Raw genomic sequence first — 10,889 nt, 5'->3', positions numbered from 1 at the left:
CAGTCGCACTCTGTGGTGTTCTTTGATTTACGTGGGAATACATTTTTGCGTTGTTGTCTTTTTCTCAGATATAAATGGTGTCTTGACGTTTCATCAATACTTTTTGTCCTTGTCTGTCATTAAGATAAAACATTAAGTGAGCCCTGTGGGGACGATTTGGGCGTCCAAAACAAACACTGGAAATAAAGGAGAGAAAGTTCAACCTCACCCACATCTGTTTGATCAAGTTCGGTCCTGCATCAATAAAGTTGATTAAAATTGAAACAATAAATGCATACATTTACACGTCGCCCGATAGCTGCAGTACATGCACAGATGATTGAGCCTTTCCACCCTAGAGCACGCGTTGCTACATTTAAACAAAAAGTTCTTGAATATAACTAAATGTGAATTAGCAGCAGTAACCGATGAAAGGTGGATAAAGTGCAGATGAAAGCCTCGATGCAGATAAATACCTCAATGATATTTCTAAACCTCGAGGCAGATTTCCGAGGAGAGAGCGGCACCGTCGTACGTGTGTCTACTAGTCCCCGTCTTTCCTCAACGTTTCTATTATTTTACAATGTGCAGTAATTAGCTCAGCAATTACCTGCGAGTTATGGGCCCCCTGGGATAATTTCTACATGTCTATGACAGTAAAGTGGTTCCAACCGTGGTCTGTCTGACTGCCTCTCAGGAATACGCTCAATTTCATGGCTGTCTGCCCACTAGTTCACAAGATTTCTTATCTTATTCTCGAAGGAGTTTATGGCACCTCGCTTTTACGTTTCTTTGTACAAAAGCATCTGCCAAATGAATACATTTAAAAGTACATATTAAATTTTGCCCCAAAAAGGGGGGAACAAATGAAACAAGACTAAGGGAATATTTACTAACTTGTTGCCATTGTAGTTGTTCATTTAGGGAGGTATTTACTAAGACTACAAATGTAAATTATTTGCATAAAGTGCTGATAAATAAGACTTGAGACTGGGCTGTTTTGACACATGTTGCATGTCTGGAATGTAATGGAGTACAAAAGAAATGTTGAACTTTGGATCTAGATTGAAGATAAGACACTTTTTCCTGCGAGGGAGCATTCATCACACCAGAATTCACCAGAGCCACAAACTGCAGCCTCCACAATGATCATTATGTTCAATCTGGACCTCTGAACATTATGACCTTTATAAAGGAAGGATTTATTGCAGAACTGTTGTACTGCAGTTTTTATTGAGGTGCACCTAATAAACCGGCAAGTGTGTAAATTCCCGTTTCCTCCTCCCATAATTTCCCAGGAATGCCTTAAAATACATTTTGCATGAGAGCAACTTTCTGCAGCATTACATTTCCTCCAGGCTTTATGTCCTCTAATTCTTTAGGCTTTATGTTCGATGAAAGCTAAATTGTGTTTGTCAGTTTTTTTTAGTCCGAACTGTAGTTATATCAGTTATAGGATCTCTGCCTTTCTTACCCTTTTATCGGTATCAACCATGAGATGCAGGTAGTTATTGGTGAATGGTGTCAACTGAAGAACTCCATATTCCCTACTGCAAATCCTTGGTAAATATCCCCGTAGAGTACAGTTCTGAGTTAGTTAAATGTTTGTTCACTATTGTAGTTTAACATTAGCTTGCTAAAATGATCTAATTACCACCAAAAAAATAGGATTTTATATAAAGAAACCATAAACTGTTTAATTTATATGATATTATAAACTAAATATAGTCAATTATGTTAATAATGTCACTTATAATATGTCATTTTCAAGAGGTTATGCATCCAGTCCTGTAATCTGAGGGTAACTGCCTCCTACAGTTCATATTAGCTGTGGATGATCTCTATTGTGTTCTTTGTTTTGACATATGAGTTCTGTCTCTTTCAGATTAATCCCAACCCCACTTTTCCTCAAACACACAATTTATCATAATCATGCAGCAAGATCAGACTCAGCGCTCCTTGTGGCGTACCATTATCAGTGTCTGTAACCCCAGACTTCACTTCACCAGCAGTTCTTCCCCTCAGGAAATCCTGCCATATGTAATCTTTACAACCAGCACTGTACAACACATCCTTCCCTCCCTCAGGTGTTTAATAGCCAGTCTGACTGACAATCAAACTGGCGTCGCCCATTAAAGAGTTTCAACATCAAAACTTCATGAAATCAGTCATGACACGCTTTGACAGGCGTCTATCTACAGCCGTGTCATTAACATTATTTATAACATTAATTGGCTTCATGTCTTTGTGCTATCACCAACACCTCGGCTTTTAGCACTCACCTGCCACACTCATTTGCAAGAATATTCCTGGATATGCGAATGATAAAAACATACGTCATAACTAAGGATTCCCTCCTTTCCCCAGCTTGGAAACATAACTCATCTCTTCAATCTGGTGTTCCCCGGCAGCTTGTGTAGGTTTTAAATGTATTTTTACATTAAAGTTAAATAGATCCTGGTTCTCATTGAGGATAAAAACAAGCAAACCCTTCACTTACTGTCTGTGTTTGTTTTTGTCCATGTTAACGTGAACATACGGTTTCCTCATTTCCTCATCCGGCCATAAACGAACACAGTATGATGTCGTCTTCCTGAAACATTGCAAAGCTATATGAACACCACATTCCCAAACCTGGTCCGTGTATCTGTGACAGTGAAATCTAATCTCTTAAATTCTTGTATGCTGTTATATTTCCCAAATAAGCACATGCAAACAGCAACAGTTTGGACCACATGTCAGGATGCCTCAGTAATATTTGCCCTTTTACACTTAAGACTATTTGTTCTGTTAAAGCATACTTTTTTGGCAGTCAACAGCTGCAGATTGAAATTGATCAATCTGTTATCAGAAACTGTCTAATTTCTATCTTCCTGCCAAGAATCTGTTAGCTTGGTGGGTTTGAGATCACTTTATTTCTTGTTTTTCATCTTAAATTACTACCAGGCTACCAGGACTCATCTGTCTTCTACCTTATGTCTCCTTCTTATTTTGGATTTTATGTCACACTCTTCATCTGTGCTCAATCAAAAGAGGGATTTTTTTTTTGTTTCTGTGGATAGGCTTTGCTCATCACCATCACTAAAATATTACCCCAAATACCCCACGTCTTCTTGATACTCTAACCACATAGTGAGCAAATATCCCCCTTTCTCAAAAATGGCCCATTTTCGCATTTTTCAAGTGATTAAACTCCTGGTTTCTCACCAACTCCCCTCCTGGTTTCTGCTGATTCACTTCTACCGTAACATTCTTTCACTTTCTTCTCTACTCTCCCCCCTCTTGTCCTCTTTATTTCTCTCTCTCTCTCTCTCTCTCTCTCTCTCTCTCTCTCTCTCTCTCTCTCTCTCTCTCTCTCTCTCTCTCTCTGTCTCTTTGTTCATGGTGCCTACCCTTCCTCTCATCCTGTGACCTGGCATGTTGCTGCATGTTCTCATCCACACAGGAAAAAAACAAAACATAGTAATATTCCCTTTAAACATTATAAGTTGGACAACTCAGCATCATCCTCCACAGCTTTAACATTACAGTTTTACAGTACTATAGTGCACATTACAGCCATACTGTTTCTGAAGTTACTCACATGTTCAGAGTCACATGTTCAAGTGTAAGACTGAAACTGAAGGGTTTTTACCACCCTGCTCTCCCTGACCCTCATGCTCTCTCTCCCTCTCTCTGCATTTACTTTTAAGAGTGAACAAGAAAGAAATGTTATCAGTAAAATAAATGGTGTTTCTTGCCATGATGTTCAAGAATGGAATCCATTTCTGCTCTGAATGGCTACGATTATTATGTCAAGACTCATCTCACATGCTGTACACTATGTCATCTGACTGGTACTCATTTTCTCTTTGCTCTCTACTTCCTACTCAATAAAAGTTTTTTGCCTTTATTGAGTAGGAAGTAGAGAGCTAAAGATAGACAGGAAGGAGGGACAGAGAAAGGGGATGACGTGCATCAAAGGTCCGAAGGTTGGACTTGAACCCCATGGCCACACTCCATCAGCCCTGTATATTTCAATAAAGGTCTGATGTGTATAATTAGTCAATCATCGTCCCTCCAAAAGGGTGAATCATAATGACTTTGACGATGCCTTGACTTTTCCTGTGATATGACCTTGACTGTACTTTGTATTTTGTGCTAATTAACAAATGTTAATATTTTTGCTGTGCAAGTGAGCGTGTTAGCGTTTAGCTCAAAGCACTGCTATGCCTGTTCTTATTCTCAGGGTGTAAAATACAGATGTTTTGTCCCGACCCTCAGCGTCTCCATACAGACGCGCAACGTACACTTTAGTATCTGTTTTAGTCCTTTTTTTTTTTACAGAGGCTGTCACCCATCTGCAATGTAACCCATCTACGTCAGGTGACATAGTGTACTGATTGAGAAAGTCTGCATAAGTAAGTTTTTGGGGTCAATAAATGGATCACAGAGCTCAGGACTTTAATCCAAGAGATCAGTGTTGTGTGTGGAACCATAACTCACTTAAAGGTGCGGTGTGTAAAATTTAGGAGGATCTGATATAATAATAATTTTCATCATCTGAATATAGGATTGTTTTTTGTTACCTTAAAATGACCCATTTTTATCTACAGGCACTGCGGGTTGCTTTCTGTAGAGGCCGCCATGTTGAATGGTCATGTTTCTACAAAATGAACAAACCAAAAATTGTCTCTATACAGGGTGGATTGCGTGTTTCTTGGGTTTTTATTGGCCACCGTAGTTTCTCCTGTTCGAAATGTTTGTGAAATGAGTGAATCTGCAACTACACCTCTACATGCCACAAAATTCTACAAGTTTTATGTTTCATAACTTTACGTACGTGACTTGTTGCTGCAATAATGGCAACATGACGTTTAAGTCACCTGACTGGAATCAGGCATCATACTTAATCAAGCCCAAATCCTGATGTTTTCCTAATCCTTAATACAAACATGCAACCCAAAGTGCTTCACATATCAAACTGAAACAACACATAAAAACAAATTACAAATTAATACAATAGAAACAATAAAATGTAAAACGTAAAAGAATAAAACAAAAATAAACACCAGGGAGACAAGTAATGTAAAAGCCAAAGATTAAAACCTAAAAAACTGAGACTATAACATTATATTAAAAAGGTCTTGAGAGCTGATGTGCAGAATTCTGATTCTATTGCTTATTACTGCCACAGAGACGCTAGCCACAGATGGCTGTACTCCTTGTCTTGTCGGATGATACGAGAATGTGTTTATCTCGTTTCCCAAACTGTGCGACGGATAAAAGAAAAGAACAAACATACAGAAGACAGGACCAAACAAAACAACAAAACAAGAACAAGCTGGGAATAACAACACAAAAACCAAAAACCCAAACAGAACGATCGGTTTCAGGTTAATGTGACAGGTACATTATGCAGTAGAAAGTGAAATACAATGGGAGCTGAATAAAGAAAGAAAACAGAAATAAATAATACAGTTTATACTATAAGTCCAGAGGTATGTATTCCATTATTGTCCTATGCCATCCCACCACTGAGGGGGCCTTATCTGAGATCCAGTGCTGAAGAATATTTTTCCTGGCACAAAATGTCATTACATTATGCAGTTTTTTCTGATATATATCAGTTACACGATCACAGGGAACACCCAGAAGGAGGGAACCTGGGTCGAGTTCAAGCTCCTTCTTCAGAACCTTCTGTATTTCAAACAAGACACCACTCCAATATTTTTGTATTTCTACACAGGACCAGAAACAATGAGTAAGATAACCAATTTCTGTCTTACATGTAAGATAAACTGGAGAGACATCCTTTCTGTATTTGGAGAGACGGTTTGGACCAACATGTGCTCTATGCAGTATTTTAAATTGCATCGCTCTTGTCCGGTTACAAACAGTTATTTTCCTTGCATTATCCCAGATGGTCTCCCACATCTCCTCAGTTATCACAACACCCAGTTCCCTCTCCCAGATCCCTCCCAGCGTCCGAGCGCCGAGATTTGAGCAATCCCTCAGACATAAAAGGTTCTAATGGAAGCATTACCCTGACAGTTTCTCTATCTGTGTGACATTAGATATCAGCAAGCAGAGATGTATCTTTTATAATAAAGTCTCTGACCTGAAAATAACGAAAAAGATTTCTTGATATGCCATATTTTTTCATAACTTGATTGAAAGTCATGAGGGTAGGACCAACAAAAAGATCACCCAGGGAAGAAATTCCCTTAGCTGTCCAGCATTTGAAAGCCCTGTCCAAGGTTCCTGGGAGAAAGTCAGGGTTATCAACGATCAGGGTGAAAACCGACGTAAGCCCTGATCTGCCTTCCATATGCTGTGTAATCCTCCATGCTCTAACAGTATTAATTGTAACTGGGTTGCTGCAGAGCTTTTTAATACATTTCAGTAGATTTTTTAGACGAAAGTTGGAAAGCGACTTCTCGATATCAAGCCAGATTGACGAAGCATCATCTTTAATCCAATCAGCTATGTATCTTACATGGGCACTCAATTGATATCTCTTAATGGGTTAAAGTTGGCTTGAAACAACTGATTGAATTTAGGTGTAATATATATGCAAGTGTATGTATGTAAGTATATGAAACCTGCAGAGGACCACTTGAATGGGAAAGGATTGGGATTATCTGGTGGTTGTCGTAAAGTACCCAGAGGCAATGCCTCTGATTTGGAAAAATTTACTTTATATCCAGAAAAGGCAGCAAACCGGTCAATAATCTAAATAAGACAAGGGACTGATACAGAGGGGTTTAACATGAACAACAACACATCATCTGCATATAATGTAATTTTATGTGATTTTTCGCCCAGATCCAATCCAGCCATTAAAGGGTCTCACCTGATAAAAGTGAACGACAAAGGACAGCCCTGTCTGTTGCCCCCCAACAAAATTTGTGGACCTAAGTCCATTGGTACGACTGCAGCCATTGGTTGGGTATACAGGACCTTCACCCATCTAACAAAGCTATCACCTAAGCCGAACCGATAAAGTGTAAAAAATAAATAAGACCATTCGACGCGGTCGAAAGCTTTTTCCACATGTAGGGAAATCACAAGACCATCTATTTCCTGCTGTTCAGATAGCTGGATGATATTTAGCAATCTTCTAATGTTGTTATAAGAATTACGGCATTTAATAAAGTCGATGCTGAAATGTTTGATGAAAGCTTTTAATGTGCCCTGCAGCTAACAAAAGATAGGTTGTACCAGTCTGAGAAAGTGAAGCAGAACACAAACAGCATGCACAGTTAACGTTCTTTAGAAAAACACAAGGTCATTCTGAAAAGAGGAAGAGTTTATTCTTCATATTTTTCTCCTTTGGTCTGCTACACACACACAGAGCCACCGGCAACATGTTCATTACACATTTACTGTAGTTCATTCTGAAAACTACTAGACTGACATCAGTTTTTATAACACAAACATAAACTTAAATTCATTGTTGACTGACTCTTTAGGAGGTTTGTTGATAATAAAAAGATAAAACATCAGTCTTATCCTTAAAAGACCTGCCTTATTTGTCTCTGACAGTATTATGAACCATGGTGGGTGTTAACACCTTATTGATATGTTTATGATTTGCACATGGCTGCCAACTGTTGTGTGTGATTCTGCTTTGGTATGTATGGGATAAATTATCCTGACAACCAGCAAACCCTGACATTAATCCATGTACCATTAATCTCTGTCTGTTCTGTCAGCAGTTGCTCTACTGGTGACACCTCGTCACTGAAACCAATAAAATAAAAACTGACGCACAGCTGATAGTTTTCTGTATTGAAGGGGAATAAAAAATGTGTGCATGTGCACCTTTAATAAAAATATAGCAGCCTATCCTTCACCTGCAGTCCTATTTGTGTGGGTTTCTATATGTCTATACAGATGCTGTGTGTCTGTGTTTTCCCAGCGGGGGAAAAACCAGAGGCTTTTTGGAAAAGAGCCAATTTGGAGAGATTGAAAGCCTGAGAAGTGTGTGTGTGTGTGTGTGTGTGTGTGTGTGTGTGTGTGTGTGTGTGTGTGTGTGTGTGTGTGCGTTCGTGTTTGTGTGTGTGTTTTACCGTTGGACCTACAGGAGGAAGAGGAAGTTTATGGGAAATAACTCCAATAGCTCACAGCTGTCATTTTACTTCTCATCGGCCTCCATCTGAGAACCCACAGGATGTACATTAGAACAGGCTTCGCTATATACAATACGTGTGTGTGTGTGTTTGTACATATCGTACATATCGTATATTATTATAGAGTGAGGCTGTGGAAAGTGGCGTTTCTTAAATCTTTGCTGAAAAATGTAAGTTTGTTTATCTATCTGGGTGTGTGTGTGTGTTCAGTTGAGGTGCAGAAGAAAGACAAAACCCAAAGATGGAAGAGAATGAGTGATGTGTCTCATGTGAGTGAAGTTCATCAGAGGTCATGTCTTGGGGTTCAAGAGACTACATTTTTGCCTTTTTGAAGACTGTGCCTGTGCATGTTTTACAAGCTGAAGTAGTAAAGCAGAGTAGTAGCAGAAGTTGAAGTTGTCACAAGGGCACAAGCATCCCTTAAAAAGCATATCAAAACACATAATTGTCTTTTAATCTATGCAGTGTGCAACTTTGTGGAGCAGTGTGGAAAAGACTCCCCCCATTGCTGAGATTGGACGTCCAGTCCACCACCAGTTACTGGCAACACCTGAGAGGTTTATTGAGGAGGTTGGCTGCAGCCCCTGCAGGTAAAAGTGTCCATTTCTGACTCAACTGACATTATTAAAGTGGAGGTAAAGACTGAAGGTATCCGCTAACTAGTGACGACAGGTTTCCATTTCTTCTGGTTCTCTGGTAGGAAAACCTGCAGACATTTAAAGCTGCAGTAAGTAACTTTTTATAAATAATCTTTTTTTGTGCTAAAAGTTTCACTTTATGCTGACATGAGACAGATAATCTGTGAAATATGGTTCCTCTGGCTTCTCCTTGTGCTCCTAAAGAATCCACCGTGCCTGAACATAAACACTTCACACTTTAACACATAGAGTCACTATTTGACAACCAAGGAATGAGAGACTTAACCATCAACGATCCTTCTTTGCTCTGATCGGTTGTATTTGTTCAGGCACGGTGAATTCTTGCAAAATAAATCTAATAAGAAAACATTGAGATAGACTAGCCTTTAGTACATGTTGAGTTGAAACCATCCCTGTTCAATCAATTGGTTTACCTTGATTGGGTGAGTAAATTGTAAATTGACTCGGTGCTGATGTGGGGTTAGGACCTGTATCAGATGGAGATATAATCATTTATTTGCTTAAACTTTGAATGCTTTATGCCAGTGTTAAGCTAGATGTCTACACACTTTGTGTGAGTCAATTTGTTTTTTTCATGAGGCTGTTTTTCTTGTCTTATGTTCCCCGTGTTCACCCTTGTATACTGGTAACCTGTATCTCCAGGCTCCCTGTTGCGTAACATGTGGCTCTTAACCCACCGGTCGACTGGTTTGCTATAAATGCTTTTCTGTCTCTTTCCCACAGCTAGAAACCAGAGGAACAAGATTCTAATCTTCATCAGCATCACAAGGCAAAACCTCAGAGCCGAGTCGTGGACTCTGCACGAAGAGCTGAGGGGAAAGTGCACAGCAGGGATGGAATTCAGCTCTTTATCTGGGAATAAACCAGTCTGTTTTAACCATGATATCACCAATAATCTGTTTTGTGATCAAGAGCCGAGTGCTGGAGCTGCTTCATTAACAATAAATGACACGGGGAGGCACAGGAGCTGCCAGAGAATACATGGATGGATGCTCCTCTATCTCTATCTGAGATATACTCTGTCATGTCTGTAAAATTTGTCAAATGTCTCCCAACCACAGGAGCAGCATTAAAGTTTAGTACAGTATGTAATGTTGAATGAGTAAAACCTGGATTTTCAGCTGCCAATAAACCTACTAGTTGCTATTCAATAATCTCTGAATAATGTTTCCATTTGTAAATCTTTTATTCTAAGTCTTAGAGCAAATGGATTTTGGCTACATATGTTATTGTTTTGTTGCTTGTTTTATGTAAAAGTTATGGTATTAACAAATATTACAGAATATGATTTGTATAGTGCTGTATGACTGTACCTAACGAGTGAAGCTTATTTATTGACCTAGGCAACAAGTTGTGAAAAATAATGCAAACACTGCAGTAATATAGTTTTTTTATAATTATTTCTTAAAAATATTAAGAAAAGACCCCAAAATATTGTGTGTACTGCGATATTATTGCTATCATAACCGCTAGATAGCCAGGTTATAAACGTAAACTGAGGGCTGTGACGTTGGACGTTACATGGATTGTGATAAATACAAATCCTACTGTTCTGGTTGCATGAAAAAGTCAACTTTTTTAAAACTGCGACAGCTTGACAGAAAGGATGGGATGAGGACTTCAGCTTCAGTACATGGGGCACAGACTCTACCAGCGGAGCCACCAGGGAGCCCCATAGTGCTTTTTTTACTCAGATTTTATGCATATGGTGGTTAGATCCCCTTTGCTTACAGTATTGCAATACTTAAAATATATTAAATCGTGATGCATAATCTTGTCAGTACATCTATTACACATGTATCACATGTATATCTATTACACAGTTGCAGTGTGTTAATTCTGGTTGGGAGTACATCGCCAGCACTCAAGCCTACCACTATACTATAACAGTAGAAAGTGAGGCAGGCTGAGGTAGTGGGAAGCACCTTATTATACCACCCTCTGCTGTGAAGGAGAAGAACTACACCTGCCTGAGCAGAGGCAGGAAATGTCAAGTTCATCGAGGCTGTGAAAGTGTGTGGCGTGTACATACGTGTGTGTGTTTGTGTGTGTTTTGTGGATAAGTGTAGCCATGCGTCAACTCAATCTGGTTCTCCCTCATGTGGATTTACCGATCCACTGCCGATTGTAATAATTA

At 39.2% G+C, this 10,889-nt stretch overlaps 1 long non-coding RNA gene across 2 annotated transcripts; it reads left to right on the top strand.

The window, feature by feature from the left end:
- The first annotated feature begins 8,126 nt into the window (after positions 1 to 8,126).
- On the top strand, positions 8,127 to 9,906 carry LOC127376954 (uncharacterized). Of its 2 annotated transcripts, XR_007887588.1 has the most exons (4): positions 8,127 to 8,263; positions 8,559 to 8,683; positions 8,766 to 8,820; positions 9,476 to 9,906. It is a non-coding gene; the product is annotated as an uncharacterized LOC127376954 (long non-coding RNA). The 2 variants fall into 2 exon arrangements; XR_007887587.1 differs by lacking the exon at positions 8,766 to 8,820.
- Positions 9,907 to 10,889: the final 983 nt, after the last annotated feature.

The sequence above is a fragment of the Dicentrarchus labrax genome, unplaced genomic scaffold, assembly GCF_905237075.1.
Source record: "Dicentrarchus labrax unplaced genomic scaffold, dlabrax2021, whole genome shotgun sequence".
NCBI classification, from domain to species: Eukaryota; Metazoa; Chordata; class Actinopteri; family Moronidae; genus Dicentrarchus; species Dicentrarchus labrax.
Note: the sequence above shows the minus strand (reverse complement) of the source record. Positions and strands in the feature narration are given on the sequence as shown.